The 27,776-nt window shown below is 45.1% G+C and overlaps 1 long non-coding RNA gene across 1 annotated transcript in view; it reads left to right on the top strand.

Annotated features, from left to right (window-relative positions):
* The first annotated feature begins 273 nt into the window (after positions 1–273).
* Positions 274–27,776, top strand: part of LOC140469155 (uncharacterized) — a 41,880-nt gene continuing 14,377 nt past the window's right edge. The window contains exons 1-2 of the long non-coding RNA XR_011955988.1: positions 274–501; positions 15,862–15,991. This is a non-coding gene — a long non-coding RNA (uncharacterized lncRNA). The remainder of the gene's footprint in view (positions 502–15,861; positions 15,992–27,776) is intronic.

Below are 27,776 nucleotides of genomic sequence, written 5' to 3'. Positions count from 1 at the left end.
CCCCCCCTCCTCCCTCCCTAACACAACGACCACACAAAACACATCAGTGTATTGCAAGCGATGCAAGGAATTCCGGAATGGGTTAGACAATTTGCGCAGAACAAACTCCCGAAATGCTAAATAAAAATCTTTGCTTTTTGATTCTTTTTGTTCCTATGTTGGAAAACTGAAATGCCAGAAACAGAAACTGAATAACACAATTAACATACTCCAGCATCTTTCAGCCCATTCATATCCTGAAGACTTCCTTTGGCCTCTTTGGTTGTGAATATATCTCTGCGCATCGTGACACAGGATTTTATCTGCAGGCATTCTTAGAAAATAATGCGGTTTAGCCGCTTGCTTCATTGCAACGATGCTGATTCTAGGATAAGATGACAGAAGTGTTCCTCATAGTAAAAGAGTGGAAATGGTTGTTCTGAATGTGGCGATTTCCCAGTGGGAAAGAATCAGAGGGAATCCTGACAAGTAACTGACATCAGTCTCGATGGCAAGGGTGGGGTAAGGCTTCAAATCTGCTTTTGGATGTGTAAGATAAATCCAGTTTTAATGGGAAACCTGATTTGACCTGAGTTAAGTAACAGCGAGTGCCGAAAGTTTGCTGTGATGTGTATCCATACATTCAATTTGCATGAAATGGAACTAATCAAAGTTTTCCTGATCTGCTTGGAATCGGAGTGTTGAGACAGGGTATGTTCAGAAACACAGATTAAATGCTTCAATGTTCAGATAATGCCAGGCTGCAGATTTATTACATATGAGTTTTTATTCAGGACCAGCATTAACTACTTGCATTCTTTCCCAGTCAGTGACCTAAGTGTTTGTTTGTGAAGGTGAGGAAAGATTCCCAAGTTCTAATTTTGATGCATCACTTGACTTTATGAGAAATGTTTCACAATTAAGCTAAAAAATAAAGTTCATGGACATGCAAAATATATTTTCCAATGCACTCCCTTTCCAATAAATCTTACTTTAAAATCAGTCTTGTCGAGATGGCGCAATGGCTCGGTGGTTAACACTGCTGCCTCACAGCACCAGGGACTCAGGTTCAATTCTACACTCAGGTGACTGTGTGAAGTTTGCACATTCTCCCTGTGTCTGTGTGGGTCCCCCCCTGGGTGCTCTGGTTTTCTCCCAGAGTCTAAGATGTACATGCTCGGTGGATTGACCATACTAAATTATCCGTAGTGTCCAGGAATGTGTAGGTTAGCCATGAGAGATGCAGGAATACTGGAGTAGAGTGGGTTTGTGTGAGGGTCAGTAGGAGGTGAATGGCCTGCTTCCACATTATTGAGACTGTAGACATTTAGAGAGAAACTAAGCTTCTCACAAGGAATGGTCTGGAGTGATTTGATGTTTTGGAACTCTATGATTTTATAGTCCTGTACCGTATGACTATTGTTGAGAGTGTGGTGCTGGAAAAGCACAGCAGGATTTCCTGGTGAAGAGCTTATGCCCGAAACATCAATTTTCCTGCTCTCGGATGCTGCCTGGCCTGCTGTGTTTTTCCAGCACCACACTCTCGACTCTGATCTCCAGCATCTGCAGTCCTCACTTTCTCCCATGTGACTATTGTATGGTTCTCTTCAAACTTTGTAAAATAGCCCTGTGTAATGTTCCTGAAGTGAAAGGAAGTGATTTCCAGGTTGGATGGGCATTGGGCATGGGGAGGTGGTGGTGTAGTGGTAACATCATTAGGCTGGTAATCCAGAGCCCCAGGCTAATGTGCTGAGGACTTGAGTTTAAATCCCACCATGGCTGGTTTGGACTTGTGAATCCAATAAAAATCTGGAATGAAATGCCAGTCTAATGGCAACCATACAACCATTCTCAAATGTCATAAAAACCCATCTGGGTCACTCATGTCCTTTCGAGAAACAACTCTGCCTTCTTTATCTGGTCTGGTGTACATGTAACCCCAGACCCACGGCAATGTACCTGACCTTTGGGCAATTAGGGATCGATAATAAATGCTGGTCACATCTCATGAGTGAATTAAAAAAGGACAGGTTGTAGCTGGTGAGATTGAGCTGTATACTCTGACTAATGGGACACCCAAAGCTGAAAATGTGTTGCTGGAAAAGCGCAGCAGGTCAGGCAGCATCCAAGGAGCAGGAGAATCGACGTTTCGGGCATGAGCCCTTCTTCAGGAATGAGGAAAGTGTGCCCAGCAGGCTAAGATAAAAGGTAGGGAGGAGGGACTTGGGGGAGGGGCGTTGGGAATGTGATATGTCGAGGGAGGTCAAGGTGAGGGTGATAGGCCGGAGTGGGGGTGGGGGCGGAGAGGTCAGGGAGAAGATTGCAGGTTAGGAAGGTGGTGCTGAGTTCGAGGGATTTGACTGAGACAAGGTGGGGGGAGGGGAAATGAGGAAACTGGAGAAATCTGAGTTCATCCCTTGTGGTTGGAGGGTTCCTAGGCGGAAGATGAGGCGCTCTTCCTCCAACCGTCGTGTTGCTATGGTCTGGCGATGGAGGAGATGATCTCCAGCATCTGCAGTCCTCACTTTCTCCTCCTCATGGGACACCAAATCAATTTTCGCGAATGAGGTGCATAATGAACGCATTTTACTTTTGAATTTGGATTTAAAATCGAAGCAGATGGATGAGGAAAAGGTAACCTTTCTTTAAAATAGGTCAGAAAGTAATCAGGAACAATATAAAGGACACCAGCAAAATGTGTCAACCTGGGAAAATGCCTGATATGTTAAGGATTCAGAAGTTTACATTGCTCAGTATTATAGAGTCATAGAGTCAGAGAGATGTACAGTATGGAAACAGACCCTTCAGTCCAACCCGTCCATGCTGACCAGATATCCCAAACCAATCTAGTCCCACCTGCCAGCATCCGGCCCATATCCCTCTAAAGTATTATTGGACTTAAATGAGCAAGATTTAAGTTCTCAGTTCCGAAGAATTGAGAGTTCAGTTCAGAAGGGGCAAACATTTCTCCTAACAGGAGAATCAAGTTCTAGGTCAATGGAGCCATTCGTGGGTGGCACAGTGGTTAGCACTGCTGCCTCACAGCATTCAATTCCCACCTCAGGCAACTGTCTGTGTGGAGTTTGCACATTCTCTCCGTGAATGCGTGGGTTTGCTCCGGTTTCCTCCCACAGTCACAAAGATGTGATGTTCTTAAAATTGGAGGTGTAGTGACAATGAAGAGGGTTACCTCAGATTAAAACAGGATCTGGGCCAATGGGCTGAGAAGTGGCAGATAGAGTTTAATTCAGATAAATACGAGGTGCTGCATTTTGGGAAAGCAAATCTTAGCAGGATTTATACACTTAATGGTAAGGTCCTAGGGAGTGTTGCTGAACAAAGAGACCTTGGAGTGCAGGTTCATAGCTCCTTGAAAGTAGAGTCACAGGTAGAAAGGATAGTGAAGAAGGTGTTTGGTATGCTTCCCTTTATTGGTCAGAGTATTGAGTACAGGAGTTGGGAGGTCATGTTGCGGCTGTACAGGACATTGGTTAGGCCACTATTGGAATATTGCGTGCAATTCTGGTCTCCTTCCTATCGGAAAGATGTTGTGAAACCTGAAAGGGTTCAGAAAAGATTTACAAGGATGTTTTCAGGGCTGGAGCTATAGGGAGAGGCTGAACAGACTGGGGCTGTTTTCCCTGGAGGGTGACCTTATAGAGGTTTACAAAATTATGAGGGGCATGGACAGGATAAATAGGCAAAGTCTTGTCCCTGGGGTCAGGGAATCCAGAACTAGAGGCCATAGGTTTAGGGTGAGAGGGGAAAGATATAAAAGAGACCTAAGGGGCAACTTTTTCACACAGAGGGTGGTAAGTGTATAGAATGAGCTGCCAGAGGAAGTGGTGGAGGCTGGTACAATTACAACTTTTAAGAGGCATTTGGATCGGTGTATGAATAGGAAGGGTTTGGAGGGATATGGGCCGGGTGCTGGCAGGTGGGACAAGTTTGGGTTGGGACATCTGGTCAGCATGGACGGGTTGGACCGAAGGGTTTGTTTCCATGCTGTACATCTCTATGACTCTATGTACAGGTCAGGTGAATTGGCCATGCTTAATTGCCCATAGTGTTAGGTGAAGGGGTATATGTAGGGGAATAGGTCTGGGTGGGTTGCTCTTCGGGGGGTGGGTATGGACTTGTTGGGCTGAAGGGCCTGTTTCCACACTGTAAGTAATCTAATCTTACTGATATGTTTTAGTGATGTGTAGTTTTGCAGCATGGAGAGTTTGGGTAGAAATCTTCAAGCTTTTCAAAATGAAGAGGGTTTAGGCCATTAGAATTGTGAAAGGTTCATATCAGTAGACTCAGAAAGGAATCTTAAAACTGTCTTAGCAGCCCACGAGAAAGAAACTGGGAGGAGTCAGTTAAATAAAAACTTAAAGGATTGGGAAAAAGAATGAAATGTCTCTGGAATTGACTGTCAGTAAAAGGTTAGTGTTGGGACTTTGTGCTGCTGTATACGTTAAGACCTTTCCAACTGTCTTAACTAGATATAACTTGCTTTGTTTATGTAATAAACGTATAGAACATAGAACATAGAAGAATACAGCGCAGTACAGGCCCTTCGGCCCTCGATGTTGCACCGATCCAAGCCCACCTAACCTACACTAACCCACTATCCTCCATATACCTATCCAATGCCCGCTTAAATACCCATAAAGAGGGAGAGTCCACCACTGCTACTGGCAGGGCATTCCATGAACTCACGACTCGCTGAGTAAAGAATCTGCCCCTAACATCTGTCCTATACCTACCACCCCTTAATTTAAAGCTATGCCCCCTCGTAATAGCTGACTCCATACGTGGAAAAAGGTTCTCATGGTCAACCCTATCTAAACCCCTAATCATCTTGTACATCTCTATCAAGTCACCCCTAAACCTTCTTTTCTCCAATGAGAACAGCCCCAAGTGCCTCAGCCTTTCCTCATACGATCTTCCTACCATACCAGACAACATCCTGGTAAACCTCCTCTGCACCCGTTCCAGTGCCTCCACATCCTTCATAGGGTACGGCAACCAAAACTGTACACAATACTCCAGATGCGGCCGCACCAGAGTCTGAAACAACTGCAACATGACCTCAGGACTCCGGAACTCAATTCCTCTACCAATAAAGCCCAGTACACCATATGCCTTCTTCACCGCACTATTTACCTGGGTGGCAACTTTCAGAGATCTGTGTACATGGACACCAAGATCCCTCTGCTCACCCACACTACCAAGTATCCGACCATTAGCCCAGTACCCCATCTTTTTGTTACTCTTACCAAAGTGAATCACCTCACACTTACCTACATTGAACTCCATTTGCCACCTTTCTGCCCAGCTCTGCAGCTTATCTATATCCCGCTGTAACCTGCCACATCCTTCTTCGCTGTCCACAACTCCACCGACTTTCGTATCATCCGCAAACTTGCTCACCCAACCTTCTCGCCCCTCCTCCAGGTCATTTATAAAAATGACAAACAGCAATGGTCCCAAAACAGATCCTTGCGGAACACCCCTAGTAACTGCACACCAAGATGAATCTTTACCATCAACTACTACCCTCTGTCTTCTTCCAGCCAGCCAATTCCTAATCCAAACCTCCAACTCACCCTCAATGCCATACCTCCGTATTTTCTGCAGTAGCCTACCATGGGGTACCTTATCAAACGCCTTACTAAAATCCATATACACCACATCTACCGCTTTACCCTTGTCCACCTCCTTAGTCACCTTCTCAAAGAATTCAATAAGGTTTGTGAGGCACGACCTGCCCTTCTCAAAACCATGCTGACTATCCTTGATCACATTATTCCTATCCAGATGTTCATAAATCCTATCCCTTACAATTCTCTCCAAGACTTTGCCCACAACAGAAGTGAGACTCACCGGCCTATAGTATACTCTGTTGTTAAAGTATATCTGCAGCCTCACGTGAAAATGATTCAATGACTGACCACCATAGTAATGTACTGAGAAAGGTAAATGTGTGATCTATCAAGCCAGGTTTCTTTCTGGGATCTGAGCTGTCCAGTATGACCATCAGCTGGGATTATAGCAGGTTGTGACAGTAGGTGACAGCAGTGGAGACAGCTGACGGCATGGAGTTTTGAGTCAGTGGTCTTTGCCGTGGCGTGGGTGTGGGGTCAGAACTCAGTTCAGCCTCAGACATCAGCCCAGGATGAAGTTGGGAATGAAGGAGCTGCTTGATTCTAAGAATTGAAGGCAATGAATGGCTTGATCTTCCCAATGTTTAATTGGAGAAGGGAAAGGGTTCCCAAGAACAGATGGTAGAGTAAACGGTCATTAAAGTACTATTAACAGCCATTAGAAGAGATGGCCTTGACCAAACAGCTCCTCGAGATGTGAGCTGGCAGGACCACCTTGGAATGAGCTGAGGAGCTAGTTGGGAGAGTTTCGGGACAACATGAGGTAACATTGTTTTTAAGGAACAGGAAGAGCATTTATGCTCAATCTGTCTGAAGAAAATTCCTTTACACGATCATTTGCTGGAGCTCAGGAGGATTAGGAGTGACAAACCTGTTTTTTTGCTGCTGTGATAACTCAGGAAGCCTGATTGGAAAGGAATGTCATTTATTGTTGATCACCGAAATAGTGCCGTGTTGATGGTGTGCACAGGCTCGTCCCAGCCTGGGACAGATAGTGCTATAGGACTCAACCCTGGGTCTGCTTTATCCTTTTTCCTAATCAACTGCCTCAGTGATGGTATTACCCACCTCTAGAACAGGTGGGACTTGAACCTAGGCCTCCTTGCTCATCACACTGTGACACGAGCTCTCACTCGGTCTTCCTTATAAAGGGCTCAGGTGATGAGTTCTATTGCCTGTTCCCAAGGGAACTTGTACTCAATGAGTTCCACTGGGAGATTAATTCAATCTCTCATATTAGTTGCATATCTTTTGCTATACATTCTGTATCTTTTGCTCCTGCTCCTGATGAAGGAGCAGCGCTCCGAAAGCTAGTGCTTCCAAATAAACCTGTTGGACTATAACCTGGTGTTGTGTGATTTTTAATTAATTAGTGTTTCCCCATGGGCCTTGTCTGGGATTATCATTGATGCAGGAATAGAACATAGAACATAGAGCAATACAGCGCAGAACAGGCCCTTCAGCCTTCGATGTGGCGCCGACCCGTGAACTATTCTCAGCTCGTCCCCCTACACTATCCCATCATCATCCATGTGCTTATCTAAGGATTGTTTAAATCTCCCTAATGTGGCTGAGTTAACTATCTTAACAGGTAGGGCATTCCACACCCTTACCACTCTCTGAGTAAAGAACCTGCCTCTGACATCTGTCTTAAATCTATCACCCCTCAATCTGTAGTTATGCCCCCTCGTACACGCTGACGTCATCATCCTTGGAAAAAGACTTTCACTGTCTACCCTATCTAATCCTCTGATCATCTTGTATGTCTCTATCAAATCCCCCCTTAGCCTTCTTCTTGCCAATGAGAACAGATCCAAGTCTCTCAGCCTTTCCTCATATGACCTTCCCTCCAGACCAGGCAACATCCTGGTAAATCTCAACTGCACCTTTTCCAATGCTTCCACATCCTTCCCGAAACATGGCAACGGGAACTGTACACAATATTCCAAGTGTGGCTGTACCACCATTTTGTATAGTTGCAGCATGATATTGCGGCTCCGGAACTCAATCCCTCTACCAATGAAACCTAACACACCATATGCCGCCTTAACAGCACTATCCAGCTGGGTGGCAACCTTCAGGGATCTATGCACATGGACTCCAAGATCCCTCTGCACATCCACACTACCAAGAAACTCTCCATTGACTCTACCTTCCTGTTATTCTTTCCAAAGTGAATCACCTCACATTTAGCTGCATTGAACTCCATTTGCCACCTCTCAGCCCAATTCTGCAGTTTATCCAAATCCCCCTGCAACAATGTAACATTCTCCCACACTGTCCACTACTCCACCGACTTTAGTGTCGTCTGCAAATTTACTAACCCATCCACCTATGCCTGCGTCAAAGTCATTTATAAAAATGACAAACAGCAGTGGTCCCAAAACAGATCCTTGGGGCATACCACTAGTAACGGGACTCCAGGCTGAATATTTTCCATCAACCACCACTCGCTGCCTTCTTTCAGAAAGCCCGTTTCTAATCCAAACTGCTAACTCACCCTCAATCCCATGCCTCTGCATTTTCTCCTTGAGCCTGCCATGTGGAATCACACCATCCAGATCATGGGGAAAGATTGGACTCCAAAGGCCAGGAGAAACATTACTGTCAGGCAGGTAACTGTAGACATGGAGCAGGATGTAGGCCTCAGGCTGAAGAGGTGGCCAGAACAGGTTGTGGCACAACGAGTGTTCACTGTTTAATCACCATGGTAATCCTGACAGACAATCCTGCCCAAGAGATGCTCCAAAGAGGTCATTGAGTCATAGAGTCATAGAGATGTACAGCATGGAAACAGACCCTTCGGTCCAACCCGTCCATGCCGACCAGATATCCCAACCCACCTGCCAACACCCGGCCCATATCCCTCCAAACCCTTCCTATTCATATACACATCCAAATGCCTTTTAAATGTTGTAATTGTACCAGCCTCCACCACTTCATCTGGCAGCTCATTCCATACACGTACCACCCTCTGCGTGAGTTGCCCCTTAGGTCTCTTATTTTTCTTTCCCCTCTCACCCTAAACCTATGCCCTCTAGTTCTGGATTCCCCAACCCCAGGGAAAATATTTTGCCTATTTATCCTATCCATGCCCCTCATAATTTTATAAACCTCTATAAGGTCACCCCTCAGCCTCCGACGCTCCAGGGAAAACAGCCCCAGTCTGTTCAGCCTCTCCCTGTAGCTCAGATCCTCCAACCCTGGCAACATCCTTGTAAATCTTTTCTGAACCCTTTCAAGTTTCACAACATCTTTCCGATAGGAAGGAGACCAGAATTGCCCGCAATATTCCAACAGTGGTCTAACCAATGTCCTGAACAGTCTCAACATGACCTCCCAACTCCTGTACTCAATAGTCTGACCAATAAAGAAAAGCATACCAAACGCCTTCTTCACTATCCTATCTACCTGAGACTCCACTTTCAAGGAGCTATGAACCTGCACTCCAAGGTCTCTTTGTTCAGCAACAGTCCCTAGGCCCTTATCATTAAGTGTATAAGTCCTGCTAAGATTTGCTTTCCCAAAATGCAGCACCTCACATTTATCTGAATTAAACTCCATCTGCCACCTCTCAGCCCATTGGCCCATCTGATTAAGATCTCATTGTAATCTGAGATAGCCTGTTGGAACATTGATGGGACTGGGCACTTTGAATGAGACTGCCCTCAGTAATCACAACGGTTGCACCAGTCAGGTACAGAGACCCCATCCAATGCGATGGCCTTCCCTCTTCACCAGATGCCAAACCAGTTGGGCCTCCCACTGACAGCCTGGCAAGGGTTGAGAATCCTTCAGGAAGAGGATCAGTGTTACTCTCGAGTGACAGGAAGTTGTCCCCCAGGGAGGTAGAACTGTCAGGTGTAATGACGCAGGAGTGGAAAGGTCAAATGTTAATCACCAGTTTTTTTTTGTCCGTCTGCTCCCATCCTGGAAGTCTGTTCCGGGAGGAGCTACCGGGAGGTGGGATCTGGGGCAACCAATACCCAATGAAATAAAAACCAAACGAATTGTGGATGCTGGACATTCCTGAGGAACGGCTCATGCCCAAAACATCGACTCTCCTGCTCCTCAGATGCTGCCTGACCTGCTGTGCTTTTCCAGTGTCACACGTTTGGACTTTCACCATTTATCAACTCATGGATCACAGTGAAGTACAGCATGGAATCAGACCCTTCAGTCCAGCTCGTCCATCCCGACCGGATATCCTATATAAACATATTCCCATTTGCCAGCATTTGATCCATATCCCTCCAAACCCTTCCTATTCATAACCATCCAGATGCCTTTTAAACGCTGTAATTGTACCAGCCTCCACCACTTCCTCTGGCAGCTCATTCCATACACATACCACCCTCTGTGTGAAAAAGTTGCCCCTTAGGTCTCTTTTATACCTTTCCCCTCTCACCCTAAACCTATGCCCTCTAGTTCTGGACTCCCCGACCCCAGGGAAAAGACTTTGTCTATTTATCCTATCCATGACCCTCATAATTTTATAAACCTCAGCCTCCAATGCTCCAGGGAGAACAGCCCCAGCCTGTTCAGCCTTTCCCTGTAGCTCAGATCCTCCAACCCTGGCAACATCCTTGTAAATCTTTTCTGAACCCTTTCAGGTTTCACAACATTTTTCCTATAGGAAGGAGACCATATTTGTATGCAGAATTGCAAAATTGGCCTAACCAATGTCCTGTACAGCCGCAACATGACCTCCCAACTCTTAGACTCAATGCACTAACCAATAAAGGAAAGCATATCAAACACCTTCTTCACTATCCTATCTACCTGCGACTCCACTTTCAAGGAGCTATGAACCTGCACTCCAAGGTCTCTTTTTCCAACAACACTCCCTCGGACCTTCCCATTAAGTGTATAAGTCCTGTTAAGATTTGCTTTTCCAACATACAGCACCTCGCATTTATCTAAATTAAACTCCATTTGCCACTTCTCAGTCCATTGGCCCATCTGTTCAAGATCCCATTGTAATCTGAGGTAACCATCATCACTGTCCAATACACCTCCAATTTTGGTATAATCTGCAAACTTACTAACTATATCTCCTATACTCACATCCAAATCATTTATATAAATGACAAAAAGCAGTGGACAAACATCGAACCTTGTGGCACACCACTGATCACAGGCCTCCAGTCTGAAAGGCAACCCTCCATCACCACCCTCTGTCTTCTACCTTTGAGCCAGTTCTGCATCCAAATCACTAGTTCTCCCTGTATTCCATGAGATCTAACCTTGCTAAGCAGTCTCCCATGGGGAACCTTGTCAAACACCTTACTGATCGCATCCACTGCTTTGCCATCATCTACCCTTTTTGTTAGTTCTTCAAAAAACTCAATCAAATTAGTAGACATGATTTCCCACACACAAAGCCATGTTGACTATCCCTAATTAGTCCTTGCCTTTCCAAATACATGTAAATCCTGTCCCTCAGAATCCCTTCCAACAACTGCCCACAGTCAATGTCAGGCTCATTGGTTTATAGAGGTAAAAACGATGACTATAGATGCTGGAAACCAGATTCTGGATTCGTGGTGCTGGAAGAGCACAGCAGTTCAGGCAGCATCCAACGAGCAGCGAAATCGACGTTTCGGGCAAAAGCCCTTCATCAGGAATAAAGGCAGTGAGCCTGAAGTGTGGAGAGATAAGCGAGAGGAGGGTGGGGGTGGGGGGAAAGTAGCATAGAGTATAATGGGTGAGTGGGGGAGGGGATGAAGGTGATAGGTCAGGGAGGAGAGGGTGGAGTGGATAGGTGGAAAAGGAGATAGGCAGGTAGGACAAGTCCGGACAAGTCAAGGGGACAGTTACTGAGCTGGAAGTTTGGAACTAGGGTGAGGTGGGGGAAGGGGAAATGAGGAAACTGTTGAAGTTCACATTGATGCCCTGGGGTTGAAGTGTTCTGAGGCAGAAGATGAGGCGTTCTTCCTCCAGGCGTCTGGTGGTGAGGGAGTGGCAGTGAAGGAGGCCCAGGACCTCTATGTCCTCGGCAGAGTGGGAGGGGGAGTTGAAATGTTGGGCCACGGGGCGGTGTGGTTGATTGGTGCAGGTGTCTCGGAGATGTTCCCTAAAGCGCTCTGCTAGGAGGCGCCCAGTCTCCCCACTGTAGAGGAGACCGCATCGGGAGCAACGGATACAATAAATGATATTAGTGGATGTGCAGGTAAAACTTTGATGGATGTGGAAGGCTCCTTTAGGGCCTTGGATAGAGGTGAGGGAGGAGGTGTGGGCGCAGGTTTTACAGTTCCTGCAGTGGCAGGGGAAAGTGCCAGGATTGGAGGGTGGGTTGTAGGGGGGTGTGGACCTGACCAGGTAGTCACGGAGGGAACGGTCTTTGCGGAAGGTGGAAAGGGGTGGGGAGGGAAATATATCCCTGGTAGTGGGGTCTGTTTGGAGGTGGTGGAAATGTCGGCGAATGATTTGGTTTATGCGAAGCTTGGTAGGGTGGAAGGTGAGCACCAGGGGCGTTCTGTCCTTGTTACGGTTGGAGGGGTGGGGTCTGAGGGCGGAGGTGTGGGATGTAGACGAGATGTGTTGGAGGGCATCTTTAACTACGTGGGAAGGGAAATTGCGGTCTCTAAAGAAGGAGGCCATCTGGTGTGTTCTGTGGTGGAACTGGTCCTCCTGGGAGCAGATACAGCGGAGGCGGAGAAATTGGGAATACGGGATGGCATTTTTTCAGGAGGTAGGGTGGGAAGAGGTGTAATCCAGGTAGCTGTGGGAGTCAGTGGGTTTGTAAAAAATGTCAGTGTCAAGTCGGTCGTCATTAATGGAGATGGAGAGGTGCAGGAAGGGGAGGGAGGTGTCAGAGATGGTGCAGGTAAGTTTAAGGTCAGGGTGGAATGTGTTGGTGAAGTTGATGAATTGCTCAACCTCCTCGCGGGAGCACGAGGTGGCGCCAATGCAGTCATCAATGTAGCGGAGGAAGAGGTGGGGAGTGGTGTCGGCGTAATTATGGAAGATCAACTGCTCTACGTAGCCAACAAAGAGACAGGCATAGCTGGGGCCCATACGTGTGCCCATGGCTACCCCTTTGGTCTGGAGGAAGTGGGAGGATTCAAAGGAGAAATTGTTAAGGGTGAGGACCAGTTCGGCCAAACGAATGAGAGTGTCAGTGGAAGGGTACTGTTGGGGACGTCTGGAGAGGAAAAAACGGAGGGCTTGGAGGCCCTGGTCATGGCGGATGGAGGTGTAGAGGGATTGGATATCCATGGTGAAGATGAGGCATTGGGGGCCGGGGAAACGGAAGTCTTGGAGGAGGTGGAGGGTGTGGGTGGTGTCTCGAATGTATGTGGGGAGTTCCTGGACTAGGGGGGATAGGACAGTGTCGAGGTAGGTAGAGATGAGTTCATTGGGGCAGGAGCATGGTGAGACAATGGGTCGGCCAGGGTGGTCAGGCTTGTGGATCTTGGGAAGGAGGTAGAACCGGGCACTGCGGGGTTCCCGGACTATGAGGTTAGAAGCTATGGGTGGGAGATCTCCTGAGGTGATGAGGTTCTGTATGGTCTGGGAGATGATGGTTTGGTGATGGGGGTTGGGGTCATGGTCGAGGGAGCAGTAGGAAGAGGTGTCCTCGAGTTGGCGTTTGGCTTCAGCGGTGTAGAGGTCAGTGTGCCAGACTACCACTGTGCCCCCTTTATCCGCTGGCTTGATGGTGAGGTTGGGATTGGAGCAGAGGGTTTGGAGGGCTGTGTGTTGTGAGGGTGAGTGGTTGGAGTGGGGTCGACAGGTTAAGGCGGTTAATGTCCCGGCGGCAGTTGGAAATGAAGAGGTCGAGGGCAGGTAATAGGCCAGCGCGGGGTGTCCAGGTGGATGCAGTGTGTTGGAGGTGGGCGAAGGGATCCTCGGAAGGTGGGCGGGAGTCCTGATTGTGAAAGTAAGCTCGGAGGCGGAGGCGACGGAAGAATTGTTCGACGTCACAGCGTGTATTAAATTCATTGATGTGTGGACGGAGGGGGATGAAGGTGAGTCCTTTGCTGAGGACTGATCGTTCGTCCTCAGTGAGGGGGAGGTCTGGGGGGATGGTGAAAACTCGGCAAGGCCGGGAGCTGGGATCTGGTGTGGGTGTGGAGCTGGGAGTGGGGGCGGAACCTGTAAATGGAGTGGGTGTGATGGTGGGGAGAATGGGGGTGGAGTCATGAGCAGGGGTAATGTTCCCTTTGGGGTTCTGGGGGGTGGGGATAGTGACAGTGGGGTCTGTGGGGGGCGTGTCAGCAGAATGCAGGTGAGTGGCGCTGGTGGGGGCAGAAGTGGTGGTGATCATGGCAGTAGGGGTGGTGGGAGTCACTGAGCATGTGGCATCAACGATGATGTGAAGGGCATAAGTGGTTGTGGGAGTGGCCATGATGGGGGGCGGAAGTGACATCATCAATCAGCGTGGGGGTAGTGGCTGCATGGCTAATGGTGGAATAGGTTCTGAGGCCAGGGGAATCTTCTGGAATGTTTGAGGAGCGCTGTTTATGGAGGTGGGTAGATAAAGGTTTGTTGTACTTACAGTTTTTGATGTTTGAGATGGAATTGAAATATTGTTTGTTGAGAGTATGAATTCTCCTGAGGATGTAGTACAGAGTGGGTCCTTTGCAATTCTGAGAGAGTGTGGCCCTCTTCTTACCACCTTTCTTAAATAGTGGCACCACGTTTGCCAACCTCCAGTCTTCTGGCACCTCACCTATGACTATCGATGATACAAATATCTCAGCAAGAGGTCACTAAACCCTCACATCCCAGAGTTCTACAGTACACTTGATCAGGTCCTGGGGATTTAATCCACCTTTATGCGTTTTAAGATGTCCAGCATCATCTCCTCTGTGATATGGACATATTTCAAGATGTTGCTATTAATTTCCCCAAGTTCTCTATCTTCCATATCCTTCTCCACAATAAACACTGATGCAAAATATTTGTTTCGTATCCCAACCGTTTCCTGTGGTTCCACATGTAGACTGCCTTTATGATCTTTGAGGGGCCCTAACCTCTTCCTAGTTACCCTTTTATCCTTAATGTATTTGTAGAATCCCTTTGGATTCTCCTTAATTCTATTTACCAAAGCTACCTCATGTCCCGTTTTTGCCCTCCTGATTTCTCTCTTAAATATACTCCTACTGCCTTTATACACTTCTAAGGATTCACTTGATCTCTCCTTGCTATCCCTGCTTCCTTCTTTCCTTTGACCAAAACCTCAATTTCTCTCGTTTTCGAACATTCCCTACATTTACCAGCCTTGCCTTTCACCCTAACAGGAACATACTGTTCAGGTTCAGAAGCAGACTGTTCAGCTTGAGAACCAACTCGAGATCCTCCAAAAATGAAGAAGTAACAGAATCATAAGGTTTATAAATCTGTTTTGCTTCAGAACTCTGACTTGTGGTAACCAAGTGAGGAGAGGTGAATTGGTTCCCCTCTTTTCAGCTTCTTGAATTGCCCACGGCCTTTTAGCTACTGCTCTCTCGATATAAAATGTAGGCAGTTGGTTCACCAAAGATTATAAGGAGCAGGGGACAAAGTTTGTTGGAGTGAAAGAAAGACCACTTTTTTATTATGTGCTAACTCCGAGAAAAAAAATAATGCATGTGCACACATACACAAAGTTCAAGGTGGATAGGGAACAACATAAAAGAAACATTAAAAAAAGGATCCAGTTTAAAGGCCTCAGGATGTACTTTGAGGTTTAAGGTTTTAACCTAATACCATGGTTGTTTAAGTAATGACTTCTATCCTCAGTAGCGGCAAACATTTCAGTTAGAGTCATAGTCATAATAGTCTACAGCTTGGAAACAGGTCCTATGGTCCAACTTGTCCAGTTTTCATACTTTAAACTAGCCTTATTTGCCTGTGCTTTGTGCATGTTCCTCAATACCTTACCCATCCATGTGCCTGTCGAAATGTTTCTTAAATGAAGTTGCATTCGCTTCCACCACTACCTGTAGCAACCTGTTCCAGGCACCCACTACTCTCTGGCTGAAAGAATTGCCCCTCTAGGCTCTTTCGTATTTCTCCCCTCTCACCTTAAACCTACGCCCTCTAGTTTTAGACTCCCCTATCGTGGGGAAATGCTGAAAGCTGTCTACCTTATCTATGTCTCTCATGATATTAAATACCTCCATAAGGTCACCCCTCAGTCTCTGGTAAAAAAAAGTCCCAGCCTATCCAACCTCTCCTTATAACTTTAACCTTCCAGTCCAGGTAACATCCTCGTAAATCTTTTCTGTGCTTTTTCTAGTTTAAGAATATCCTTTCGGGAGGAGCGAGACCAGAACTGCATGCAGTACTCCAAATGCGGCCTCACCAACATCTTGTACAGCTGCAATTAGACATCTCAACTGCTCCACTCAATGCACCAACCGATGGAAGTTAGTATGCCGAAAGCCTTCTGCACTGCCCTGTTTACCTGTAACTCCTGTACCTTTAGACCTCTTTATTCATTCAGTCAAATGCTTTGCTAAAGGCCATGTAGACAATGCCTGCCTCATTGCCCTTATCTACGTTTTTGGATTCCTGATGAAGGGCGTTTGCCCAATGTGTCGGTTCTCCTGCTCCTCGGATGCTGCCTGACCTGCTGTGTTTTTCCAGCACCAGAGGGCGGCACAGTGACTAAGTGGTCAGCACTGCTGTCTCACAGCAACAGGACCCTGGGTTTGATTCCAGCCTCAGGTGTCTGTCTGTGTGGAGTTTGCACATTCTCCCTGTGTTTGCGTGGGGGTTTCGTCTGGGTGCTCCAGCTTCCTCCCACAGTCCAAAGATGTGCAGGTCAGGTGAATTGGCCATGTTAAATTGCCCATAGTGTTAGGTGCATTTGTCAGAGGGAAATGGGTCTGGGTGGGTTACTCTTCGGAGGGTTGGTGTGGATTGGTTGGGCCGAAGTGCCTGTTTCCACACTGCGGGGAATCTAATCTCTCTCGACTCTAATCTTGCAGTCCTCACTTTCACCTGTCTTTTTGGTCACCCTTTCAAAAAACACAAATCCAATTCATAAGAGTTGTCTTTTGAGTTCCTGGTATTTCCTTTTAGCTTATGTTGTCACTGGATACTTTATTAATTTGAGAGAGACTGAGAGGAAGAGAACTTTGTCTAGTTTAATCCAGTCAAAAATCCATCTCCTACAATTGCCAAAAGTAACTCCCTGAAATACACCGAGGTTCTGTACTCCAATATCTGAGTTCCTTGTTTCCATGATTAATGACTGAACATGACATCCTTCATTTCTGGAACGTATCATACAAGTTTAAACCAATTCAGAAGATGCTGGTTTCTTCCTGTCTGATTGTGTATCAGTATATTCAGATACAAATGTTCATTTTAGCTCAGACAACATTACTTACCTCAAGATGATTTCATGAAGATTATCTAACCTGTGTGGTCAGCAGATTACGGTTACTATTTTAAGTTGGCATTTTTTTTAATTTTAAAAACTAGTTTAGTCCATGAAAGTCCCAGGTATCAAAATCGGATGATGAGCTTGAAAATCAATGGGCAATGTCTATCACTATTGTAGTGTAAAACGAAGGCTTCAACAGGAGGTGATGTGTCCTGATCTGAAATCTGTTTAACCACAGGTGGTTAAAGGTTGAAAACAGACCCTGATGATGTTATTGGGGTGATGGCATTAGACTTTCATGACTGAAGACAGTCTTTTGAGCCCACGATGAGTAGTCTCCTGAATATTCCAGAGAGCTGTTGAGAATATTGAGTTTTAAACAGTCGACCTATAACTGTCCATTAATTTCAAAGACGCAAGAGGTTTTGGAGCATCAATAGTTGATTGGCATTTCTATCTGGATGCTACGCTAGAATATTTCATGTTGCCATGGGGAACAATATGAGGAAGCCATTTTGGAAATCAGGCTCCAGGCTCCACCCAAAATCAATGAATGTCACAGACAGGTGGTTTGTGTACAGTGAGATGAGTTCATAAGGCACAATGTCTGGACATCTCAAATGTGCTTTTCAATGGTCTGAGTGCCTTGAAGGGTCATCGCAGCTGTAACATTGTGAAAAGCAAAAAAATTAATTCATGAACAGCAAGATCCCAAGAAATAGTGATGAAGTAAGTATCCAGGTCACCTGGTTTGGTGGATTTGGTTGTTACATAATTATCAGAAAAATCACCAAGTAGCAGTCCTGGGAATTTTACACCGACCTGAGAGGGCAGAGGTTTTAACCCCATAGGATGAGCACCTCTGGGACTGCATTAACAAATCCAAACACAGTGCCAAAGAACTATCCCCTGCAGTAGCAAAACTCACTGAGATGGCAGCGGCAGTGGACAAAGCTCCTCGTGGATGTCCTCCAGTGATCAAAGGTGATGACATCGGCGACAATCAGGACACAGCTCATCCAGTCGATCGATACGAGACTTGCAGGCCTACCAAAGTGTCAAGCTATGGCTAGGCCCGCGTGCTTGCGTCGGTGGTTCCAAAAACCCCTCAGGCATTAAGACATAGACTTTGAGAATCTGGACGTCTTTCTTACATTTTTGGTTTTCTTTTATTTCTGTTTTTTTTTCTTTTTTGGCGTTCTGGTTTTGAAACCAAGATGGCAGCAGAAAATGGTGTCTCTCTACCCTTTTCACTGTGCTCCTGTATTCCTATACTTGAGTACACGTGACAATAAAATCTAATTTTAATGCTAAAATTTCCAAGTGTGTGACCCCAAAGCTAAAATGAGCATGGTGATCTAACTGCACATACTCAGTTGTGCTGTGGCAACAAGCACAGTTGTACGATTAACTAAGAGGCGTTGGAGATATAGAACATCAAAACCCACCTGATTGCGGTTCTCCCTTCTCCCAGCCGGTCTATGGCATTCCTTATGTTCACTCACTTTAACATACTGCCTACAGCAAAGGTGGAGGACAAAAATGTTTTGTCCCATTTTATTTAATTTGCTAGTGATCTTTCAGCACCGTGTAACTGGTCTTATACACTTGCCCAAATTGCAGACTGTCATTCATCTTCAAAAATTGGCAGTTTCAGAACTTGCCTTTCAACACCTCGCTATTGACAATGGGAGATGTTGCTGAGTTAAACTTATAGCTGACAACAGGAGCTGTACTTCCATTGAATCGTTCCGTTCAGACTGGAATGCCCACAAACACAGCCTTATAAATTGATGCTAATAATGCAGGCAGAGTATTGAAAACTAGATTTATCACATGAGCTTGGGAAAAGTGAGAACCAAAACAAACAAAATTGGAAACTACTGGAGAAACTCAGCAGGTCTGGCAGCATCCATGGAGAGAGAAACAGAGTTAATGTTTCAAGTCCAATCGCCCTTCTTCAGAACCGCAAACTGTTAACTTGAAACTGTTTCCCTCTCCGCAGATGCTGGCCGACCTGCTGAGTTTCTCCAGCAACTTCTCTTTCTGTTTGTCCCAGATCTCCAGCGCCTCTTGTTTAATTTAAGTCGAACCAAGGCTGGAGACAGTTTCATGTATCAACAGGTAAACGTTTTCATCCAAAACTTGATATGAGGAAAGTGAAGAGGCGTTTTCCATGTTAACAAAAGAGCTAAAGATGTGCGGGGGAAATACGCAGACACGTCATAAATTACATCACTAAACAGGCTAGAATGATGATCGGACCATGCCTGAAGGGCTATGCCCCTTCCCTGCATAGTGGAACGCACTAGGTGTGGTCCAAGTCTATGATCATGGGGTGTCAACATTGGGAGCAAACCGAAAGTACATTGATACACAGCTGAAGGGGCTGAATGGTAGGAAAGCGTTTGAAATAAAGACTCTCATTCCTACCTTTCATATCCACCCAATGTTTGATACTCTGTTGTCAAGGAAGCACTTTAACATGTACCCACTTGGCTACTATAGGAACTATATACTGGATTAGTGGTGCTGGAAGAGCACAGCAGTTCAGGCAGCATCCAACGAGCAGCGAAATCAATGTTTCGGGCAAAAGCCCTTCCTGATGAAGGGCTTTTGCCCGAAACGTCGATTTCGCTGCTCGTTGGATGCTGCCTGAACTGCTGTGCTCTTCCAGCACCACTAATCCAGTATTTGGTTTTCAGCATCTGCAGTCATTGTTTTTACCTTACTATAGGAAGTACAGCTGTCCATTCACATACAATCACTGACCAAGAAGAGCAAAGAGATAATGAACAGTTCATGTATTCTGGTGATGTTAGTTGAGATATAAATGTTGGCCAGGAGACTGGGTTGAAACTCTTTGCTCTACTTGTCATCATGAAAGCAGGCCACTTGGCCCATCAGGTCCACACTGACCCTCCCTACTCCATCCCTGTAACCCAGTTTTTCCCATGGCTAATCTACCGACCCAACAAAACCCTGGACACAATGGACAATTTAACATGGACAATCCGCCGAACCTGCATATCTTTGGGCCGTAGGGAGAAACCCACGCAGACACGGGGAGAATGTGAAAACTCCTTACGGACAGTCACCTGAGGGTGAAGTTGAACCCATGGGCGCTGGGAGGCAGCAGGGCGAACCATGAGCTACCGTGTTATGCCATGAATCTTCCACGTTCGCCAGTGAGGGAAGCCTTAGCTTAATACTTAAAGGGTGATAACTCCATCAGTGCAGCATTCTCTCTCGATACTGTATTGGATTGCCAGTAAAATACTCTGCAGCCTTCTTCGACCCTGCCACTGAGCTGTGCCCAGCACCAGGGAGCACACGGGTGATTAGCTGAAGTATGTATTGAGCTGATATGAAGTATAACGATCAGTCAAAAATCTACCAAAGAGATTCACAAGCAAAAGTAAACTTTGTGAGGGCTCACGCTATTGACCGGGCCCGGAGTGTCAGCCGTATGGTACACAGCCTATCATACTGTCAGGTGGAGAGAGATTCTTAAAAATGTTGTTCAGGGGGCTTGACCTATGTGTTGGGAGCATAAAACGAAATATATTCCCAGCTTTTATTAAAAACGGAGCAAGGTTAATGGATGGAAAGTAAATGAGTTATGTAGTGAAGTATTTTTCTGAAAGACCCAACTGGGTAATTGTTTCTACACCGTGAAGTCATTTCCACAGAAAAGTGAGAGTCAGGAAATAGAAACCCAGTGAAGGTATCACCTTTAGGGATGAATTTTGAACAGCTGTGCCTCTGTGTATTTACAGTGTATAAGATCATATTGTTATTAGTGAGTATCCTATGATATTCTAAATGGATAGTTTAAAGTTTGGCATCTAGAGGGTCATTGATGTCTCGCTGCTACAATGGTCTACAATTGCTTAATTAACACCTACGGAATCCCAGGTAATTGTTACTACTGCTAACCCAAGTGGAGGTCAGCGAAATGCTGTCAGCACAAAGTCTGGCTTTAAAGAGTGATAGGTGCTAGATTAATTCGGGGACCTAGGGTGGAGTGCTCGTTGAGATCTGGCGAATAGTTTAGGAGTAACTTTAAACCAATTTGCTTGGCAGGTAACTGTCTGGATTGGGAATCCATTGTAAACCTTTTATTGATGAGTTAATTTTGAATGGCACTCAGTATTTTCTAACACTTGCGATGTTGTCATAGAGTCAAAAACCCCTTAACAGACCGTTCAGTCCAACCAGTCCATGCCAACCATCATTCCAAACTAAACCAGTCCCACCTGCCTTCGCTTGACCCATATCCCTCCAAACGTTTCTCATGCAGGAATTTATCCAAATGAATTTTAACTGTACCCGCATCCACCACTTCCTCTGGAAGTTCATTTCACGTATGAACCACTCCCTGTGTAAAACATTTGCCCCTCAAAGCTTTTTTAAATCTTTCTCCTCTCATCTTAAAAATGTGCCCCCTAGTCTTGAAAACCTCCCATCCTAGGGAAAAGACACCTGCCATCCACTTTATCTATGTCCCTCATGATTTTATAAACCTCGATAAGGTCATCCATCAACCTCCTACTCTCCAGTGAAAGAAGCCTTTTCAGCCTATCTTTATAACTCAAGCCCTCCATATCTAGCAACATCCTGGTAAATGTTTTGCTGAGCCCTCTTCAGCTTAATTATATCCTTCCTATAACAAGGCGACCAGAACTGGACACAGTACTCCAGATGAGGCCTACCAATATTCTATACCACCTCAACATGACATCCCAACTCCTCCACACTGAGTAATGAAGGTAAATGTGCTAAACCCCTTTTTAACACACCTGCGATGCAAATTTCAAAGAATGTTGTGTTATGTAATATCCAAAGGGTTATCAGACTCTTTCATCTTTGGTTAGAGACAAAAAAAAACTGCAGATGCAGGAATCCAAGGTAGACAGGCAGGAGGTTGGGTGGACACAGCAAGACAGGCAGCGTCAGGAGGTGCAGAAGTCGAGGTTTCGTGTGTAAGGACAGTGACACCCAAAATGTTGACTTCTCCACCTCCTGATGTTGCTTGGATTGCTGTATCCTTCCAGCCTCCTGCCTCACGAATTGATGACCGCTGAATATATTAAACTCACATTTTACTTTGCTAGTTTCATGGGTTCTCTCGAGGAGTAAAAATCTGCAGTTCTGCCCATTCTTCAATTAAAAGACTAAATGAGTAATCATGTCTGGTTTTTTTTTTTGACTATTTTATTCAGTAGCTCACTGACTTGTTCAAGTGGCACTGAAGAGCACGTTCAAGGGACAGAACCAGTTGGGACCCACAGACTCCTTGCAGAGGAGTGCTGCTAAGATGTACTGCTGAGAAAATGACTGAGGACCACTGGCTCGCTGTAGTCAGAGCTCAGGAAGAAGTCTCAGGAGCTGTTTGAGAACTCCGTGTGGTTAAGACTCAGAAACAGTTCTGAGAGCCGGTGCAACTAATTGTTGGAATTAGGATGCGGGAAACATGCCGGGAGTCATGGAAGTTTTGGGAGAAGCAGATGACCCATAAAACTGATATTCGGCTTTGTGCAGTTAAGAAAGATTCCAGAGTTCTCCTGCCTCCAGAACTCAAGTGGTGGTACTGGACTTGTGAAGCTGGCTGTCTGTGAAAAGCTGGAATTTGCCCGGGGGGTAGTTGGTGGAGGCCAGGTGTAGAATCAAGGCAAGGCCAGCACTCGGATGGGAAGAGGGAGCAGAGTATGAGCAGTCAGTGAGGCAACCCATAACAGAGTGGCTTTGGAGGGAAGTCCAAAGCCAGGTCTTCAAAAAGAATCCCTTGAGAAACTTGAATGCGATTTGATGATTCACCCTGTGTGACCCACCCAACTTCCTCTTGGGGGAGGGGAGCTGGAGGGATGTATCTAACTGGGAAGTCTATGTGACCACATTCACGAATCGATGTTGACTGAGGAGCGTTTGACCAGTTTGTTACCCAGACTTGTATTGTATTGATTCCAGTTAGAATCATAGAATTGTTAAATTCACAGTACAGAAGGATGCCACTCAACCCATCGTGCCTTTATCGCGTTCTGAATGAGCTACCCAGCGAGTCTCACTCTCCAGCCATATCTCCATATTCCTCGAAATTCATCCCTTTCAAATATATATCCAGTTCTCTTTTGAAACCTTGTATGGAATCTGCTACCACCACTCTCCCAGGCTGTGGATTCCAATCCTAACCACTCTCTGCTGAATGACCTTTCTCCTCATCTCCCTCCCAGCTCTCTTGCTGACAGTCTTGAAGTTGACCAGTAGTTACTGACATACCACCGAGTGCAAACAGGAGATCCTTCTTTACTCTGTAAACCTGTCCTGGTTAAATTCAAATGTCATTATGACCAATGTCGAAGCGGGAATGGGAAAGGAATCAGTGACCTTCTAACCTCTATTTGGACCATAACATGATAAGACATAGGAGCAGAAGTCTGCCGCACACTTTACTGTGGCAGAGTATCTCAGGGAGGGTGTGATCAATCAATCCAGTGAGATCATGGCTGATCTAATTATCTTCAACTCCTCTTTCCTCTTTTCCCCATCATCCTCAAGCTGATGATGGAGAAAAGAGGAAAAAGTTTGATTAAAAGTTTGTCCATCTTAGCCTTGAATATACTTAATGACTTAGCCTCAACTGTCCTCTGCAGTAAAGAATTCTATAGGTTCACGATCTTTCTATAGAGAAAGATCCTCCTCATCTCTGTCTTAAATATGAGACCCCCCCTTTCCGACTTCTCTTTTAATCCAATGCTTTTCCCTCTCTTTTTATTGCTCTTTTGGCAACTGATGCAACACAGAGTTCAATATAGGAGCAAATTACTGCAGATGCTGGCGTCTGAACTGAAAACAAAAAGTGCTGGAGATCACATTGGGTCAGGCAGCATTCACGGAGAGAGAGAGAGAGAGAGAGAGCAAGCTAACGTGTTGAGTCTCAATGGCTCTTCATTGGATGTTTTCAGTCAACACTGAGTTCACCCACTTTCACTCACACTCGTCAATCCTTCCTCTATTCTTTGCCAAACCCACAATCTGATTGGTTAAAGCGATACTTTGTACGTTGCCGAAGCTCACTCAAATCCCAGGTACCCTGTTATCCAAGGACATCTGCTCACACTTACAAATCCATGCCAACCAAGAAAAAACTTCAGAGCCAAAACACATAAATGCAAGTCTAACTAACCGCACATGCCTTGAGATACCTTGCCACAGTGAAGTGTGGTTCATGGCATTTGAAACTTCACATTTTATGCTGTTTACATTTAGCTATTGAGGTGTTAAAGTGCAAGGGAATAGGGAAGTGCACATCCCAAGTGATTGAATTTGGAAAGAAGTGGTTCAAGATTTCATAAGTAGTGTTTCCCTTATTCACTACAGCTGTATAAACAAGCCTTATTTAAAGAATGAATGATTGTTTTGGAATTGAATGTATAAATACAAGAAAGCACAGCTGTTCGAAAGATTTGAATACATCTCAGCTCTTTTTTCTCATGTTAAGAAATTTAAACTACCTTCCTGCAAAAACTCAGCTCAAACAGCTTCTTAAATCCATCATCCAATTTGCTTTTCAAGTACTTGAAGACAAGATTGAAAATGCTGTACTCTTAATAAAGGCATATTTGACCACAGAGCCTTTGACAAAACAGGATAAATGTTCCATTTACAATTACTGTTTTCAATGTTAAATTGAACAAACATGTACAGGTGTTCACATCATATTCATCTCTCCCACACTCATAGCTGGGTACCCCTTCTGAAGTAAGTATTAAATATTTAAAATAACTGAAATGTGAAACTTTACCTGGTAAATACAGTTCCAGCTTGCTGTCAAATCAATATAAATAGCAAAGAGTCTCCAAAAGTCTATTAGATTTTTTTTTGGCACATTTACGGTGAAATTTTTTATTCATTCATGGGATTCATGCATTGCCCATCACTAATTGCCGAGTTAAAAGTCAGGTGTTGCACAGTCCAGAGTCTGTGTCGGGTCAGTCGGTTCCAGCTTCCTCATTTCCCCTCCCCCCACCTTGTCTCAGTCCCAACCCTCAAACTCAGCACCGCCTTCCTAATCTGCAATCTTCTTTCTGACCTCTCCGCCCCCACCCCCACTCCGGCCTATCACCCTCACCTTAACCTCCTTCCACCTATCGCATTCCCAATGCCCCTCCCCCAAGTCCCTCCTCCCTACCTTTTATCTTAGCCTGCTGGACACACTTTCCTCATTCCTGAAGAAGGGCTCATGCCCGAAACGTCGATTCGCCTGCTCCTCGGATGCTGCCTGACCTGCTGCGCTTTTCCAGCAACACATTTTCAGCTAGTTAAAAGTCAACCATGTTGATTCAGGTCTGGATGGCAGATTTCCTTCCCCAAAGGACATAAATCAACCAGGGGGGTTATTACAGCCATCAACAGTCATTACATTTTTGACATATGACTAACTCTTTTATTCAAAATTTGTTTTCTTGGGGTGGGGAAACACAGTGAGTTGCACACAGTCACCCATGTTGGGTTTGTGTCTAAAACATCCTCCCTGAGGTGAGTCAGTTCCTGACATTGTGTGAACTATACCAAGCAAATGAGTTTTTGAACCATTGAGGGGGAAGCTGCTGAGCAATTAATAATGTTTCAGCAAGTAAGTTTTAATACCAACTCTCTTAATTAGATTCCATTTGAAATGTTATATTTTGTTTTTATTGCTGCGATTGAAAAAGTAAGGGGCCTTGAAATTGACTCACATTGCAAAACATTTTCAATGCATTACAGTACTTTGTACAATTGGAAAATTTCTGTTTGACAGACAGTATTGTGTTTTGCATCAATTTACAGCCCTGATATCATTCAATAATAGCACTGCTGCCACACAGTGCCAGGACCAAAGTTTGATTATCCCCACAGTCTGTGTGGAGCTTGCACTTTTTTTCTGTTTCTGCATGGGTTTCCTCCCACACTCCAAAGCTGTGCAGGTTAGGTGGATTGGCCAAGCTAAATTGCCCATGGTGTTCAGGGATGCATAGGCTAGGTGGATTAACAGAAATTCAGAGTTACAGGGATAGGGTCAGGGGATGGGTCTGGGTAGGATGATATTTAGAGATTGGTGTGAACTTGATGGGCTGAATGGTCTGATTCCACACTGTAGGAATTCTATGATTCTAAGCACAAATGGGGCAGATGATATTTTATTAGCAAGTTAATAAAATACTAGTGAAACTGTAAAATAAATCAGCAACCATCCAAAATCTGCATTAAAATGTTCCTCTTGCAAGATCATAAAACTGTCAATCAAATATCATCAGTATATACCCTTGCAAAAAATCTAACTTACAGTGGCAACTCAAGGCTGTCTGAACTTGTTAATTTAAATGTGTATAAGGAGGGCGATTTATGCAGGCATGGAAAATCTGGTCAGTCGATTATGTTGTAAAATGAGTGAGCAAGTTGGGAAAAGTGATTAAGTAACTCATAACAGAACATGCTGGGAAGGTTTCAGATGTTAGTGCCAACTGGCCAAAATGCCGGATGAAGTATGACCAGGTCAGTTTCCTTTTGTGCTCAATCACATTGAATCGGTTCATTTCAATTCAACTCTTCCTGAGTTAATTCCAAGCTGAAAGTGCAGAAGCTGACCCAGGAAATCCATCATCTTCTGAATATTTCACCCTCACTCCAAGTATCAAGCAAGCACCAGAGAACTACAACCGAAAGTAATTCGTATTTGAATTGTTTTATTCCATCTTAAACATTTTGTGCCAGTACTGGCGAATAATTTACATCTTGATTTCTATAAACTATTATCTTAGTCTATGAAAAAATAATCATCTCAAAAAGGACCTTCAATTAGATCTGGAACTATTGTGGGGGTGGGTAAGGAAAATGTATGATAGCATGAATGGGGAGATTAGGCACAATCATCTTAGATTTATTACAGTGCAGGGAGAGGCCATTCAGCCCATTATGTCTGATTCTCTGAGCATTGTCACTTAGTGCCATTCCCCTCCTTTCTCTTGGTAATCCTGCAGACTATTCCTTCTCAAATTACAATCCAGCTGTATTCTGAATCTCTGGCAGTGCACCCCAGACTTGAACCACATAGTGCGTGTTCAATATTTTTTCCTGGTCAATTATTTTAAATCTGTCTCCTCTAATTGTGCAAACAATTTCTACCCATCTACCCTGTCAAGATATTTCATGACTTTGAATACCCCTGTCATATCTCCTCTCAGCCTGTTATTACCCAAGGAAAACAGCCCCTTTATTTCCCATCTACATAGCTGATGATCCTCATCACTGGAACCATTCTCATGAGTTGTTCCTCTCCACCTAAAGTGTCGCACTAGAATTGTACACAATACTTCACCGAGGCTCAACAAGACTCTTGTACAAGTTCAACGTAACCTCCTTGCTCTTGTACACCATATTAATAAAGCGTGGGTGTGGGGAGGGGATAACCTCATTACATGATCATTGGAAAAGAGCCCCAAGTAACGTTTTGAGGAGCCAGGTTTGAATCACACCAGGTAATATACGAGGGACCTGGGTACGAGTCCTAAATTGGCAGTTGGTGGAATTTGAATTTAATAAAAATCTGAAATTAGGTATCAAGCAATGTCGATTGTCAGGGGAAAAAAAATCTGGCTTTCTAATGTCTTTTAAGGAAGGAAACTGCCATCCTTACTTGGTCTGGCTTATGTTTGACTCCAGATCCACAGCAATGTGGTTAACTCTGAGCTACCCCATGGGCAATTCGGTATGGGTAATAAACATTCAGGATTCTGGATTCGTGGTGCTGGAAGAGCACAGCAGTTCAGGCAGCATCCAAG

The sequence above is a fragment of the Chiloscyllium punctatum genome, chromosome 48, assembly GCF_047496795.1.
Source record: "Chiloscyllium punctatum isolate Juve2018m chromosome 48, sChiPun1.3, whole genome shotgun sequence".
In the NCBI taxonomy this organism is placed as follows: Eukaryota; Metazoa; Chordata; class Chondrichthyes; order Orectolobiformes; family Hemiscylliidae; genus Chiloscyllium; species Chiloscyllium punctatum.
The sequence above is the reverse complement of the archived record's forward strand: the minus strand, read 5'-3'. Positions and strand labels throughout refer to the sequence as shown.